Consider the following 16,332-nt stretch of genomic DNA (forward strand, 5'->3'; position numbering starts at 1 on the left):
ATCCCCGCATCCCTCCTCCATCCCGTATCCATCCTCCATCCCCACATCCCTCCTCCATCCCGCATCCCTCCTCCATCCCCACATCCCTCCTCCATCCCGCATCCCTCCTCCATCCCGTATCCCTCCTCCATCCTGCATCCCTCCTCCATCCCTGCATCCCTCCTCCATCCCGTATCCATCCTCCATCCTGCATCCCTCCTCCATCCCCGCATCCCTCCTCCATCCCGTATCCATCCTCCATCCCCACATCCCTCCTCCATCCCGTATCCCTCCTCCATCCTGCATCCCTCCTCCATCCCTGCATCCCTCCTCCATCCCGCATCACTCCTCCATCCCCACATCCCTCCTTCATCCCTGCATCCCTTCTCCATCCCACATCCCTCCTCCATCCCGCATCCCTCCTCCATCCTGCATCCCTCCTCCATCCACCGGCATCCCGGGAAGGGGAGGTTGAGACACTGGGTATCATCCTTGTTGCTGTCTTCAGGAGCTGTGATGCTAGAACTGTCTGTGTTCTAGGTCTGGAGGCGCACAGGGGATGTGGGTGCTGTGGGTGCCCTGGGCTGTGGGGCAGAGTCCCCATTTATCTCTAATCCTGCTCACACGTGCTCCCCAAAGAAAGCACCCACACAAAACTCTTCCCCTGCTGCTCAGCAGGGGAATGTCACCCTGATTTATAGCTTGCTATTTTCCTTTCCTGGTAGCTTATAAACCCAAATATTGGCATTTTTTTCCCCCCAGAACAGGAGTGGGGAGCTCAGGAAAGGAGCCTGTGAGCTCCTTGCCCTGGAATGTGTCCCCCATAAGGAGAATGAGGGGGGTCACTGTACTCGACTCATCTCTGGTGCAGACATTTGCCATTTTTTGGGTGAAGCTGAAGCTGGATCGGGGGCTGTGCCCCCCCAAACCTGCCTCCACCACCTCTGCGGTTTCCCTACCTGCTCCCAAGGCCCCGGAACGGGGTGACAGTGAGACGCAGAGGCAGGATGTCACCTCAAACCTCAGAGGAGCTGCCGAGGGGGAGGGCGGCCGGGATGCCAAGGGGGGGATTTGCGAGTCACCGTGTGTAAACACGGGTGCTCCTCTCCCAGCCGGCCCCTTCTGCAGCCCCCCAGCCTCACCGGGGGACGGGGAATGGCCTCAGTGCACCGTGAGCTCCCAGGGCAGTGGGGACATGCCCCTTTGCCATATTGTCACCCTGCAGTGACAATGAAAATGTCTTGATGCCCTTGGGTGCTTCTCAGGGCGGTGCCACGAGGTTTTCCCTTCTCTTGGGGTCAGCATAGCACTCCGACCCCTGATCCCTGCCATCCCCCGTGAGATGGATTTGGTGGCTTTGGGGAATGGTTGAGGACCTTGTGATCATGGGGATGGGGGGATCTTGTCCTCAGGGTCTTGGGGGTAAGTTTGGGACTCTGCCCTCAGCCTACTCCATTTCTGGGCTCCTCAAGAGCCAGTTCGACCTCAGTTTGTTGGTTGTCACCACCACAAACCCCTTTTGCTCTTCCAGCATCCGTGTAACCTCCCAACCCCCCCCTGCAGCCTGACTGGGGCATGAGCCCCCCAAAAGCTGGGAAACCCAGGACCCCCGATAGCATCAGGCTCTGCCGCCCTGGACGTGGGGCTGGGACACAGCAAGGAGGTGTCTGACACCCCCAGCCAGCACACACCTCCCCGAGGGGCTCAGGAGGGTGTTGGGGAGGGGGACACCTGGGTGTGACAGTGCCCACTGCAGCTCCACGGCTCTCATGCTGTTCGGTGGGGGTGTCACACGTGAACAGCACCCGCTTGTGCACCCACAGAGCACCCAACACACTCACTTGTGCTCCCACAGAGCACCCGTCACACCCACTTGTGCACACACAGAACACCCAATGCACCCGCTTGTGCACACACAGAGCACCCCCAGCACCCACGTTCAGGCACCCGCTTGGTGTCCCACCTCCCCAGGGAAGGGACATTGGGACTTTGAGCCCCCCGCTGGGAAAAGACAGCCATGTCCCCGTTGCCTGATGGTGAGGGGTGAGCAGGCGCAGGGAGAGACGGAGGCAGCCCCCTCCCCGGCCCCCGCGCCCCCACTCTGGGCTCCGCTGGGGAGATGAAGGTTTCCGGCTTCGCAGGTGTGCTGGGGCTCGGCACGGGGGGGCCGGGGACACGGCGGGTGGGGGCCCCGGAGACCGCTGGGTTGTGTGTGCAGCACGGCTGTGAGACACCCACACGGCACCCTGGGCAGGGACACGGAGCCCTCAGCCTCGCCGAGGATGAGGAGGGTCCTGCTGGGCCCCTTTGCCCTGTGTCCCCAGCCGGCGCCAGTGACGAGCAGGGATGTCCCTTTCCTCCCGGTGAACCCAGGGGGTGCCCTGGGTGGGACGAGCTCAGCTCTGCCCGGACACTCAGATGGCAAAAGTGGCTTTGAGCTCTGGCCACCAGCCATCCAGCCACCCCGGCCACCGCGGCGTGGGACAGGAGGGGCCACGGGAGGGGGAAAGAGCCTGTGAGCAAGAACTTTGTGGTTTTGAAAGAAAGAAAAAGCCCCCGTCACCGAGGAGCAGCTGCTCCTGGTTGCCCGTTTCCTTTCCTGCTTTTTTTTCTTTTTTTTGTTAATTTTCTTTCACCTCGACCACAGCGACTCTAAGATGGAGCCGGTTCCCCCCACCTCGCCCGTAAACGGCTCCTTCTGCCTCCCCCAGCCCGCCGCCCCCGCCGCGGGGATGACAATGACAGCTGCAGGGTTGGGGGGTCCCTTCCCCCTCCGCACCCCCTCCCATCCACATCCCCCTCCCCAGCACTGAGCCCCGCGCTGGGCTGCTGGCGGCCCCGCAGCCTTTTGCCTTGACATGTGAGGCATGCCAGGCGGAGCGGGGAGGCGGCAGCTGCAGGGTGGCACCCGGCCAAATATTTTGTTTTGGGTGGGTTTCGGTTTGTTTTCCGTGGCGGCCGCCGCTGGCGGGAATGAAAGGGGAAGGCTGCACCCCGGCGCTCGCCCTGCGGGCCAGGGGCTGTGCTGGGGTGTGCCAGGGGGATGTGGCATCCACGGGTGGGTCAGTTTGACCTGCAGACAAGCACCAATCCCATGCCCAAAGGCCCTTTGGCTGGTGTATCGCGCAGTCCAGCTGCCCCCATCACCCCAAACCTTGGGGGAACCCACGTGTCACCCCCCTGGTTTGGGGTCCATACTGTAACACGTGGCCTGGTGTCCAAGGGCCACGTCCAGTGCCAGCTCCGGTGGGGTCCTGTCCCCATATGGACAGAGATGCACAAAGTGTTGCTCAGCATCCAGCTCTCTGGGAGTTTGGCCAGGAGTGGAATCCCAATGGGTTCAGAAACCGCGTCCCTGCGGTTCCACTGGGGGAGCATAACCACATAGAACCCCCCCGGCTTGGGTGTCCCCAGTCCCTCGTTGTCCCTGGGGAGACGGAGAGCTGACACAGCTCTGGCACAGGGCTGAGCACCGATGGGCACCACGGGGGACAACCAACGTGCTGTTGGTTGGTTGGTTGTGGGGTTTGCCAGAGAATGTGGCACAGAGCGGGGAGGGAGAGGCTGTTTAACTCCCCACTGCAGGTGCCCGGGTCCCCTGGCCACTACCTGGCCCTGGCAATGGGCAATGCCAGCCGCGATGGCACCAGAGACAGGGACATCATGCCCTGTGCCCTCCTCCGTCCGAGACGGGACTGCAGCCGGCCGCAAGGACAGCCCTGTGATACTCATATTTTATATTCATGTAAGCAACATAAACCCGCCTGGCTGCTCTTTCCCTGACAATAGAATTCATTATAATGGAAATATCCTCCGGAGGACTGCAGCTTAATTACCTCCTGATTTGCATTTTTGCATATTAATGACTGCAGAGCTGCTAATTTTGCTGCATTATTTTAAAGGCAAAGCAACCCGCTCCTCTGTTGTCTCGCCTGCCATTCCCTTTCCCCCTCACTCTCTCCCCGTTAGGGCTGGAGGTGGCACAAGCCCTGGGCTCCACAGGTGCCATTCTGATCATGACTCCAGCACCAATGCCCAGCTCTGTCCCAGTGCCACCCTCAAAAGGTTGGGCCATCCTCATTAGCACAATATCCTCATCAACCACCGGGGCCACCCAGTGCCATGGGATGTCCCTTGCATGGGACGTCCCCAAGCCCTTGAGGGGTGTCCCAGGGATGTCTTCAGCTCCTCAGCAAGTGCCGGGTGAGCGTGGCCGCCCGTGTTCTCCGCACTCCCAACTATCGTTATGGTGAGCAGCCGTGTCGCCGCTTGTTACTTCCACTCCACGGCTCCAACCGCAACAGGCTGGGGAGGACTAGGGGGTTGTCACCCCCATTCCCCGCTGGTCACACTCACTTGCCAGCTCTGCACATCCTGCTGGCACCCAGGACAGGGCAGCAGGCTGGTGTCACCTCCCAAAATGGCTGATGGGAAAGGATGCAGGGGGTGGGAGGGATGGCTGAGCCCCCTCTCCTGTCTCTTTACAGGCTGCAGGTGCTTTGCCCCTGGACCACGTTCCCCGGTGGCATTGAACCCCATCCTAGGTGTCACTGTCCCAGGGTGATGTTCAGGGCTGTCAGGAACCTACTGCCTGGTCCCCAACTGTGTCCTGACAGAGCTGGTGTCCGCTCCCTGTCCACGTCTCAGCCCACATCGGAGCAGCAGAAGCAGAACCGAGGGTTTCCCATCCCCGGCCGCAGCCCGTGGTGTGGCCGCCAGCCGGCTGGCCCAGGTGCCACCAACCCGGGGCTGCCCAGGGTGACTCAGCCTGCCAGGTGCCACCAAGGGCTGGGCACATGCAGAACCTTTGGGGTGTCATAGGCCCATGGGACACTGAGCATCAGTCCAGCGTTAGGCAGTAGAGTGGGGAGTGCAGGAAGAGCAGGGGACAGGGTCGGGGACAGGGCTGGGGCTGGGGACGGGGACAGGGACAGCGACGGCATTAGGCAGCGGGGCGGGCAGGTCAGGCGGAGCAGAGGGACAAGGACAGGGCTGGGGACAGAACAGGGACAGGGGCCGGGCACCTTTTCGTGGCGCCACCTGGCGGCCGAGAGACGCGCTGCAGGGGGCGGGGGGTCGGGGGCGCACTGGGCGCCGCTGGATGCCAGGCAGGGGACACGGGGGGCAGTGGCAGCCGCTGGGTGCCGGGGAGGGGACCCTGTGGGGATGAAGTTCAGTGGGACCCCCGGCAGTGGCCCGTGGGTGCCCCCCGCACCCGGACACGGCTCCGGCCGCAGCGGGAGGCCCGGGGGATCCCCCCGGAGGTGGGTTGGTGGTTTAACACGCGGCCCCGCCCGCAGCTCCCGCCCCCGCTCCGTCCCCTTCACCCGAGGGACGTGTCCCCGATATGTCCCCCCTCGGGGGGTCAGAGTGTCTCCAGGCAGGACCCAGCCCGCCCGGCCTGTGCCCGGTCACCCGCCCCGCTCCGCCACCCGCCACGACACGCGAGACCCCGTGTCCCGTCACCACCCCACGCCCCCCGCTTCGGGCTGCGGCGCCCCCGGGGACACGGGGCGGGGGCGGCAGCCGGGACCCCTGGCGGCGGCAGCGGGGGGGGCCGGGCGGGGCCGCAGTTACCGCTAGAGGGCAGCGGGAGCCCAGGAATTGGGGTCCCCGGGCGGGACCCGCAACCTGAACCCCTCACCCCCCCACCCTGAACCCTGCCCGGTACCCCTCCACCCTTCATCCTGCCCCCCGCCATCCCCACCCTGCCCTGCACCCCTCCGTCCTCACCCCCTCCGCTCCACGCCTCTCCACGCAAACCTCCAACCTCCACTCTACGCCCCCTCCCACCCCTCTCCACTCCCCCTGGCCCTTCTTCCCTCTCCTTGCCAGCTCCCACCCGGGACCAGCACTCCTGGGTTCCTGCTGCGTCACCCAAGCATCCCTCTGTGCCTCAGTTTCCCCAGGGAATGCACTGCACCGACCCTCACCAGCGAATTCTGGCACCCCCTTACAGCCCCTGTCCTGCTCCTCTTGGAGGGGACCTGCCCCTTGGGGTGCCACCTGGACCAGGAATTTAACCCTCACCCTCCCCAAGCCAGTAGCATCCTACCAATGCACCAGCTTTGACACCAGCTGACCTGTCCCGGCACTCCCCTGCATCCTGGAGCCCCCCATCCACCCCTGGGGACCGCTGGTGTCACCGTGGCAACCGGTGATGGTCAGCAGCCGGTGACCTGGGCGCCCTGGAGGGAGCCCTGGCCCTGGCCGGGGTCACTGGGGTCAATCAATCTCATTGCTATGCAGAGAGCCCTTCGTTACCGCCAGCACCGGTAACGAGTGCCAGGGCTGGCAAAGCATAGGAAAGGGAGAGAAAAAGGGAGAAAACAGGGGGGAAAACTATGTAAAAGCAACTCAAAGTATTTTGTTTCAAATGCCTGCCCCAGTCCCCCCTGTCCCCTGCCCCATTAGGGGACCCCTGAGATGGGTCCCTCTGGAGCTCCACAGGCGCCTTTGGGCTGGGCAAGGTGGGTGTCCCCAGGCAGGGTGGGGGTCTGGGTGCCCAGGGTGGTGCCGAGGCGGTGGGGCAGCTGTGCTGCCGGTACAGCAGCGTCTGGCAGCTGCCGGTTCCCGAAACCCCTGCCCGGGGGGGTGAGCCCACCGGCGTTACCACATCCTGCCGGAGAGCGTCAGCCGGGGGCTGCGTGAACAGGCAGGGGACGGGGCGGCTTTGCTGCACCCCACCAACCTCCTCCTGCCCCGGCCCTGTGGGTGGGACAGGCAGCTCCGTGCCCCCCAGCAATGGCAAATCCACCCTGGGGAGGGCTCAGGGGTCCCTGCTTGCCCAGGCAAAGGGCAGCCTTCCTCCACCCCCTTGCCATGAGTCCTTCTCACCCTCCTGCCATCCCGCTCCATCCCTGGGCTGGGAGCCAGGGCTGTGGGGCCTCCCGGCCTGGCTGAAGCCCAGCAGACTCCTCTCCCAGCGGGATCCCTGCCCGCAACTGCCCGGGCGCTGGCGGGGTTCGATCGGCCGCTGCCGGCCCCGGCTCCGGGCGGCGCTGGGGCAGGTCTCGGCAGCAGAGCCCTCACCCAGGCAGGGGGATGGGATGAGACACCCAAATCTCCCCCCAAATGGGGTCCTGCTGCCTGGGAGCTCATCAGCCTGGCAGGGCAGACAGGGACATCCCTGGATGTGGAGGGGGGCGATCAGGTGGGAACTCGAACATCTTGTGCAACCTCCTGTCTTGAGATGCTCCACAGCACAAGGATACGGCCACCCCTGGATGAGGTCTCAGCCAAAGAAAACACCAGGAGAGGCTGCTCAGGGTGGCATTGCCGCCTCCTAACCCGCAAACCAAACTCCAGGGACCAGCCTGGAGCTTGAAGGGGGTCATGGCTTTGGAGACCAGGGGGCCAGCCATCCCCACATCGCCGCCGCTGCCCGCCGTGGCCCCCCTGGCTCCCCCGCTGCTCCGGGCTGGGGCTGGAGGCTGCAGAGGACAGACATGGTGTCTCCAGCGCACAACCACACTCACCTCGGGGAGGGGGGCTGCTGGGAAAAGGCTCCCCTTGCTTCTGCCGGGGCACGGGCGGGCAGGGGCATTGTCAGGATTTACCGGTACTGGGTTAACAGCACCGTCTCGGGGCCTTCCCGGTTCCGCCTGAGCCTCCCCAGGGAGGTCTGAGCCCATTTGGGGTCCTGTGTCCCAGGAGTGGTGACATCCCAGTCACTCAGTGCTCCTGGGGACCCCTTCATCGCTCCGCCAAGGTGTGACGGACCTGGCTGGGAGCTGGGTGCCGTTCTTCCTTCCTCCTTAACACTGCCCCACGTTCCCATTTCGGCTCCAGCCTCAGCAAGGACACCCCTGGGACCAGCCGTGCTCCCATGTCTGCCCCCCCAGCATCCCGCCCGGAGCCGCACGTGAATGGCAACGCAGGCAGATTGCAGCTGACGGCTGGAAGATGGATTTATTGCAATGATGCAAAAATTAGTTTATAGAATATATATAAATAAAGATTTCCTTCCTTGATGGGTGAACTCAGCACAGCAGCAGCTCCTCTGGCAGGATTTATTAATCACCCCAGCACACTGCTTGTGCAGCGGCAACCGTTTCCCCGAGTGAACAGGGCTGGTGGCGCCCTGAGAGGGGGCAAAAAGTCCCCCATTTTAGCTTTATCTTCAACCCAGTAGCATTCATCACCGCTGTGAAGAGACCAGGGCAGCCTGGCAGAGCATGGTCTCCCCTCACCTCGAAACCAGCTGGGAGCATCCTGCTAGTTAAGCATGGGGAAACTGAGGCATGAAGGCAGCGTGGCTTGTCTGAGGCTGAAGAGAACCAAAGTGGGGAGGATATGACAAGGGGTGATGGTTTTAAACTAAAGGAGAGAGATTCAGGCTGGACATGACGAAGGGATTGTTGCCCTGAGGGTGGTGAGAGCCTGGCCCAGGTTGGGCAGAGAGGTGGTGGATGAACCATCCTTGAGACATCCCAGACCAGGCTGGACGGGGCTCTGAGCACCCTGAGCTGGTGACGATGTCCCTGTCATGGCAGGGGGGGCACTGGGGAGTGGGGAAGGTCCCTCCAACCCAAACTGTTCTACGATTCTATGATACAGGAGCCTGTGTTGTGTAAAGGGGAAGGTAAAAGTGTAAAAGGGGAGGTACTTTCTCTTAGATGTGGGAGGAGGAGGCAGGTGTCCTGGTGGCAACGCTGCCCTGGCAGAGCCCCTGCTCCTACCCAAGGACACACGCTGCCTCCCAGACGCCTCATTTTGTCAGAAAAGGGGGAAACCCCCCCAGGGCAGCTGCACCCTGACACCCCCATCTCCAAGCACCGTCACCCCATCCCACAGAGGACCGGGGCAAGGCGGGGGTGGCAGCGGGGCCGGGGGGGCGGCAGGGGTCAGCGGGTCCCCTGGCTGCCCCGCAGGGCGCCGGGCGCAGGCAGGGTGCAGGCTGCTGCTCTCTGTGTCTCCTTGTTGCGCGGTCGATCCCCAGACAGACTCCTCGCCTTGCTGCGTGTGCTCTTTCGAGCCCATTGATTTCCCTGAGTAAGTGGGTTTGTATGGATCCTGCAGGCCGGGCTGCCCAGCGGTGCAGCAGCCGGCGGGGGGGAGGGCGTGCGAGGGAGCGGGGGGAGCTGGGGAGAGAGCAGAACCGATCAATATGGACAGTGTGAAGTGAATTAATGGAAGACGTAGGGGCTGGCTGACAGCGCTGCCGAGGCCGCGCTGCCCTTTGGGGGCTGCTTGAAGGCAGCTGGCGATGCCGGGAGGGCTCCCCGGGGACCCTGGCTGCAATCCTGCCGGGGGGTCGGGGGACACCGGTCGGTCGTAGGGACCTTGTGGCTTTAGAGCTGCTCCCCGACAAGAGATTCGGGATCTTGTGGTAGCTGAGACAGCCCCTTGCGCCCGAGCCCCGGCTGCACCACGCCAGGGCGCTGGAGGGGGCCCAGCTCTAAAACAGCGTCTGTAGCCTCTTTCCCCACAGCCAAGCATTCAAAAAATGATATTTTCTTCCAACAAACAAAAAAGGGGAGGCGGCTTGGTCAGGATTTTCATGAAAACACCTGGTGGGGTGCGCTGAAAATTAAAGAAGGGGAGAAAAATCCCCAGTTTCTGATAAAAATCTGTTACCTTTTCTTTCAGGAGGGCTCTGTGCACCTGAGGAGCCGGGTGTAACCAGGACCTTGCCTACAGCCAGCTCGGAGCAAGCATGAGGGTTTCCGACATCTCGTTTGCCTTTGCAGAGTATTTGGTAGCGAGCTCACAAAAGCTCAAACATTCCAGAAGTGTTTCCCACTGCATAGAGGAGCAGGAGCTGCGGGGCAGCAGCGGTTTTAACCCACAGGTCATGGCACTTTGCTGCTCCGCCCTGGGTGCAGGTGGGTGATTCCAGGTGCTTGTAATCTGAGTTAAACAGAATCACCTGCTGAGCAGGTGGTCAGTGCAGAAATCTCCCAAACTCCACCCAAGATGAGACAATTTGCAACCTTTCTCACTTGCTGAGGCTCATTAGGACCCTAGGGCATAATTGCTCTTCTTTCTACTGGTGTGTCTTTACTGGGATTGAGATAGAGAGGTACCCACCTTGACTGACATCATTAGGTTTCAGTGTTAACGCTCTTAGGGAATGGTAGAGTTCCTACCAACACGGACTCACACAGGGGTTGTCTGGTGCGTTTGTTCAGTGAGGGGCTTGAGGAGGCACCGTGGGCACCTGAGAAATTGTCTCCAGGTCCTGCAGTTCCTTTTGTTTTCCTCTTCTAATGGGAGCAAAGCAGACGAGCTGGGCTCAGGGGAGCACCTGCAGCTCTGCAAACCTGCTCCAGCTGGACTATGGATGCTTGGGGAACAGGATGGTGCCCTGAGGCATGGCATGGGGTCTGCCCATCCGTGCCGCAGGATGGGATTTGTTGCAGCGACGCCTGTGTGGACAGCCCTCTGGTACATGGGGCGGGTGGGGGGATTGAAGCCAGTGAGGGCTGTGGGAAGGCAATTTCTGGGGCTTTTGGAGCTCTTTTTCCCCTCGGTGTTGAAGCGGGTGGAAGAGCCGTTGGCAGCGATGCTGCGGGAGCCAACTGGGAAACGTGCCCTGGGGCTTTCTGTGGTTCTGGGTGCCTTGGCACAGGAGGGCAGGGACTGGCAGGGTGCTGATGTCCCCTGTGCCCGTCTCCAAACCCATGGTGACACGTGCAGGGAGCTGGGTGGCTTGTGGCTGCCTGGTCCTGTGCTCCGGTTGCAGCCTGAACACCATCAGCTCTCGGGAACTGGAAAGATGGAAAATCCTGTTGTGCAGGTGGGTTGATGGAGCACAACCGGGTGTTTTCATGCTCTGCCCACTGTGGGTGTGAGCGTGGGGAGGGACTGCCATGGTTGTGTTGAGGAGGAAAAGCTATGTTGACGGTGGAGCTGCAGAGGAGGGAAGGTGCTGCCAAGTGGTGAAGGTGGAGGTTGCACCCACGTGTCGTCATGAGCGAAGCAACAGAGACGTGGCACAAAGGGGATGTGATGGGTGAAGAACTGCACCGTGGAATCGCAGAATCTGAATAATCAGGGATTGGAGGGACATTCAGATCTGCCCCAGTGTCACCCCTGCCATGACAGGGACATCGTCACCAGCTCAGGGTGCTCAGAGCCCCGTCCAGCCTGGCCTGGGATGTCTCAGGGATGGTTCATCCACCACCTCTCTGGCCAATCTGGGCCAGGCTCTCACCACCCTCAGGCCAACAATTCCTTCCTCGTGTCCAGCCTGAATCTCCCTCCTTTAGTTTAAACCATCACCCCTTGTCCTGTCACAACAGGCCCTGCTCAAAAGTCTGTCCCCATCTTTCTTTTGGGCCCCTTTTAAGTACGGAAAGGCCACCGTCACCACCAGCCCAGTGTCATGTCCTGCCTGGCAATGCTTGGCATGAGGACCTGAGGGCAAGCGGTGCCTCTGGACCCAGCGCTGGGTGACACGAGGCAGATGGACCCAGGGAGGGGGAGGAAGAGGTGTACTGGCCCTTTAAGAGAATAATTTCGGAGCTGGCCTACTGCGTTATTGATTGGCGCTATGGTAACGTATATTAGATTATGTATGGCTGGAAATGTGTTGTGGACTGGGAGGCTTGTTTGGGAAGCCAGCACTCTTCTTGTAAACCAGCTCCCCGCAGAGGGGTTGGCTTGGGAAGGGTCTGCAGCGCCTCGGCTCAGCTGCAGCTGAGGACGGGCAGCACTCGGTGCACGTGTGAGATCTGGGGGCACCTTTGGGTCCAAGGGATGGGTTTGTGTTCAGAAGGGTGTTATCAGATGGATGGGGGTACCTGTGGAATTGGTCATAAGTGGGAAAACTCCCCTAGTTGGCCCTTTCCTTTCCAAACCAGCCACCAGCAACTCCCATCACCCATATTCCCTGGAAAAGCTGAAACACATGGGGAAGGACCCAGCCCTGTTGAGATGGTCTAGGTGAAACACCCAGGGTCACCCCAGCCCCTCTATTTCACCTGCCAGGCTCTGGCTTTGGTTTATTTTCATGAGCTGGCAAAACATAGTGTTTTTTCCTATTGTCATAGCACAGAGAGGTCAACGGGCTCTGAGGGAGGTGGGTTTACCAAAAATCCTCCTTTGCCAGCCAATGGCTACTTGCAATCCAGGTCAGCCGGTGAGTCCCAGCCCTGCAGCTCGACATCTCTGGTGGATTCTCAGCTTGCAGAGGGGGCTCCTTCAAGGCTTCGCCCCATGAATTTGTGGAGACCTGTGTCACTGGATCACAGAATGGTTTGGGTTGAAGGGACCTTCCCAGCTCCGCAATTTCCCCCCACCATGACAGGGACATCGTCACCAGCTCAGGGTGCTCAGAGCCCCGTCCAGCCTGGCCTGGGATGTCTCAGGGATGGTTCATCCACCACCTCTCTGGCCAACCTGGGCCAGGCTCTCACCACCCTCAGGACAACAATTCCTTCCTCATGTCCAGCCTGAATCTCCTTTAGCTTAAAACCATCACCTCCTGTCCTATCACAACAAGCCCCATGTCCCTCCCCAGGCAGCACAAGAAGAGCAGCTCCTGTTTGCGCCGATAAAGATCCCAGATCCCAGCAGAAGTCCTTCGTGCCCATTCCCTCACTGACAAGTTGATGGGACAGGACGTGGCTCATCCTGCTGGCCGTCTCCAGAAGAAGAGCGCGGAGGGTTGCAGAACCCAGAGGGGTGCGGACCACGGTGCGCAGCGGGGCCGGGAGATGAAGGCGCTGTATTGATCCCGGCCTCTTGCCGTCGCCTTTCGGCGCTGACCGCGGGGCAGCTCGGGGAGGCAGCGGACCGTGGTGCCGTGCTTAGAGCGCAGTCGGGGGCATTGTGCCGGAGTAATTGGGCTTAGAAAATGAGAGGCTTTGCAATCGTTTGAAAGCAGAGAGGGAGGGGAAGGTGATGGGGAGAGGCAGCTGTTGGAGGAAGGAGGGGTCAGCCCAGGGGAGGGTCATGGAGCTGCTGGGACATACTTTGGGTGCTTGGGTGGGAACTTTGCCTGTGCCGCTCTTCTTCCATTCCCACTGGCCCTGAAGATGCCCTCTTGTCCTGGAGTCACCCAGGTGCCCCCCCAGTGTGGGAGTCCCCAACCGTCCCCACCACAGTTCTGTGACTGACACCTGCCATGTCTGGGGTCAGGCCAGCACACCTGGGCAGGGACACAGTGGGGACAGTGAGCAAAGGAAAGGGGACAGGACCCTCCGGGCTGGGACACTGGGAGACCAGCTGGAGACGAAACAAGGGAATTTCATTGGGAAAACAAAGCTATTTCTTGCATCTTGCAGCACTGCCTTTTGCACCCAGCACCAGGGCTCACAGCTGGTGATTTGGCAAGAGATGGAGGTCTCCGGGTCCCCCAGCCACCAGGTATTGAGATATTTCCCTCCAGGCAGTTATCAGCCAGTGCTCTGGTAGTGCTAGATGCGCTGGCATCTCCTCCCTTGCCCTTTTTTTATTTTAATTCTTCCTCCCAATGTAACATAAAAACCTATTGATCACTCAGCTGGGCACTCTGAGCATGCGTGAGATGGGAAGGGGACAGATCCCATCACCTGTGCCACCTCCATCCCAGATGCCCAATGCATCTCCCAGCTGTCAGGGGGACAGGCAGGGATGGGATTGTCACCTTGGGCTTGAGTCAGACCCATCGAGTCCACTGTTGGTCCCACAGCTGTGGGGCTGGAGCTCCAGACTGGTGCTTGGCTCCCCAGCACACCTCCGGTTTGCAGCCGGGAGCAGCACTTGCCAATTAATTCAGCCAACATGCTCAGACTTCTGCAGATCTATTATTTTTATATTAAGGACTGCCTGGCCCCAAAAGGGAGAAGCTGGTAATGACCCCCTCCCTTCCCCTTCTCCCCCAGGTGGGAGGGGATGATCCCCACCAGGGTCAGCTTCCCTCTGCTATGGGGACACGCCAGCCTTTCCCTGATGTCCCCAAAGGTGCTCAGTCCCTCCTAGGCCGGTGACAACGGCCACATTGTCCTTAAGCTCCAGTCCTTGAACTGAGACAGGAAAGCGGAGCTGCTTCGGGTGGCCTGTGTGGCACCCAGCCTGGATGTCACCTGCTTGGTGCGGTCACAGTTCTGGGAACTGGGAGAACCAGCTCCAGCTGATGGGACCCCCTGGCAGGGACAGGAGGGGTCCCTCTGGTGACCATCTCCATGGGGTTAGTCCTGCCTGAGGGTCTTCTGGAAGGGAGAGGAGCCTGGGGGTCCTGTCTCACTTGTGCCCCCTGGGGCAGGGATACAAACCCCCACCTCCCAGGGGAGAAGGGCCAGCAGGGTCACCATCCCACCACCGTGCGGTTTGGGGACAAACACCTCCAGGGATGGACAAGATCAAAAGGCGTGGTTAAACCCTTCTTTGTCTTTAAATGTTCCATTTTTGCCAGCGGAGCAGAAGAATCCTGCGGGGTTACCTACAGATGCATGAGTTTGATGTCCCCAGGGGCACAGAGACCTGCGCCCATCGGCTTCTGGGGAGCCCTGTCCTCCTGTTGCTCCCAGTGCCACCATCCAGCTCCCGTCTCCTCATCAGCTGCAACAGGGAAAGTGTTTTGAAACCTTTGCAGAGGGGTCTCTTCCCCCCCGCCCCCCCCAGGCCTTGGCCACTTTTCCCGTCAGGCTCATTAGAGCCCTGAGTATCAATCAGGCGGAGATGAAAGGCAGCTGGGGATCCAGCACAACACCTTGGAAAGGGATGAAAGGGCCTCTTTAGTCCTCGCAAACCTCTCCAAGCCGAGATGCACGCGCCTTGCACGCCGCCTTTCATCTCCATTTCCACCCTTTGGGCTGCTTGGCTCTCTGCCCCCACAAAACAGCCACACCAGCGCCACTGCATGTGTACCCAGCAAGTGGCCTCAGGTCCCTGGGTTGGGGGACAGGGGGTGCTGGACACTCCGGGAAGGTAGTAGGAGATTTTAGGATTTTGCGTTGCCCGTCTGTCACCTGAGGACTGAGAGAATGACCCAAAATGTCACCGGCCAGCAGGAGCCACCACGTCCACCTGTGGGTGCAGCACTGACCCCATCCCAGCCCCAGGGATGGGTCCCGCTGCGAGGGTGGCAGGATCAGGCCCTCCCTGTGTCACGCTGTGCGATGGATTTTAAATTTAGAAATTGTTCAGTTTCGCACTTTGAAAAAAAAAGCGTGGGGCATTAAATATTTACAGAAAATCAGCAGCTGTGTAAATAATAGAAAAATCCAATATTCTGCGAGTGGACCGGTTTTCAATAAATTTGAAAATTTTATGATATTGTTATTATTATTTATTGCCTATTTTATTTGTCGGTGTCTCTTTTCACAGGGCGCATGGATCTGGTGTCTGAACACCCCGCGTGGTGCTGAGGGCCATCGGGCTCTGCCCCGGCTGTGCGCCGCGACCCGGCGCCGATGGACGCGTGGGTGTCAGGGCCAGGGCTCCCGGCCCACTGGTGCTTTCCACCCCGGTAAGACCCTGTGGCAGTGGGATACGGTGTCACCGGGGGCCCTGGGGGAGTCCTAGGGGGGTGAAAGGCTGCGGAAGGTGATGGCGACACAGCACCTACTCTAATGGGATCCTCTCCACAAGTAATTAAGCCTCGGCTAATGCTAACCGTAATGTGATGTATGTATGCCTTTAACTAATCATTTATTAGCCTCGTTGATGGTTTGTCAATATTAATTCATTTATTTAAACAACTCCGAGCTGTAATGAAGATGTTTGCTTTAAGGGGGGAAAAAAAAGAGATGGAGCTGCCAGGATATTTTTTTGTTGACTCAATGGATGTTGCCCTGTCCTGGGTGACGGGACCACGGTGGGACGAGGAGCTGCTGCCACCACTTGTCACCAGGGCTGGTGGCATCTCCTGCAGCCCCAGGGTGGGTGGGCAGCTGCCAGGGTGAATGTGGGTGGGACTGAGGGTGCAGGATCGGGCCCCACTCCCTGTCCCTGGGGTGACAGGAGCACCCAGGGGGACGCAGGGCTCTGGCACAGCCCCTGTGCCAACCTGCACTGGAGCAGCTCCAGTGCCAAGCGGCTCCGGCTCTGCCACCAGAGCAACTTTATCTGGAAGAATTTCATGGGGTTTGACCTTAAAATGTTCAAGCTGCACCTCAAAATCAGAAATCAAACCCAAACATGCTGCCTAACCCAGAAAAATCAGGTTTTGCCCGATTTCGATTTGCTAATGATTTCAAACCAGTTTTCATTTCAAATCAAATCACTTCTATTTAATTTTTTTGAGGTGGGGAACGGGAAATTGCCAATACACTGAAAAAAAAAAAAAAAGAAACTATATATTTTTGGTCTTATTTGATAAACCAGGTTGGATCTGATTTAGTCCTCCTTTGGGTATTCGAGCAGGTGGGACACACAGAGGGGAACAGCTTCTCCCAGGGAGCATCCCCAGGGCAGCCAGTCCTG

The sequence above is a fragment of the Nesoenas mayeri genome, assembly GCF_963082525.1.
Source record: "Nesoenas mayeri genome assembly, chromosome: 25".
In the NCBI taxonomy this organism is placed as follows: domain Eukaryota; kingdom Metazoa; phylum Chordata; class Aves; order Columbiformes; family Columbidae; genus Nesoenas; species Nesoenas mayeri.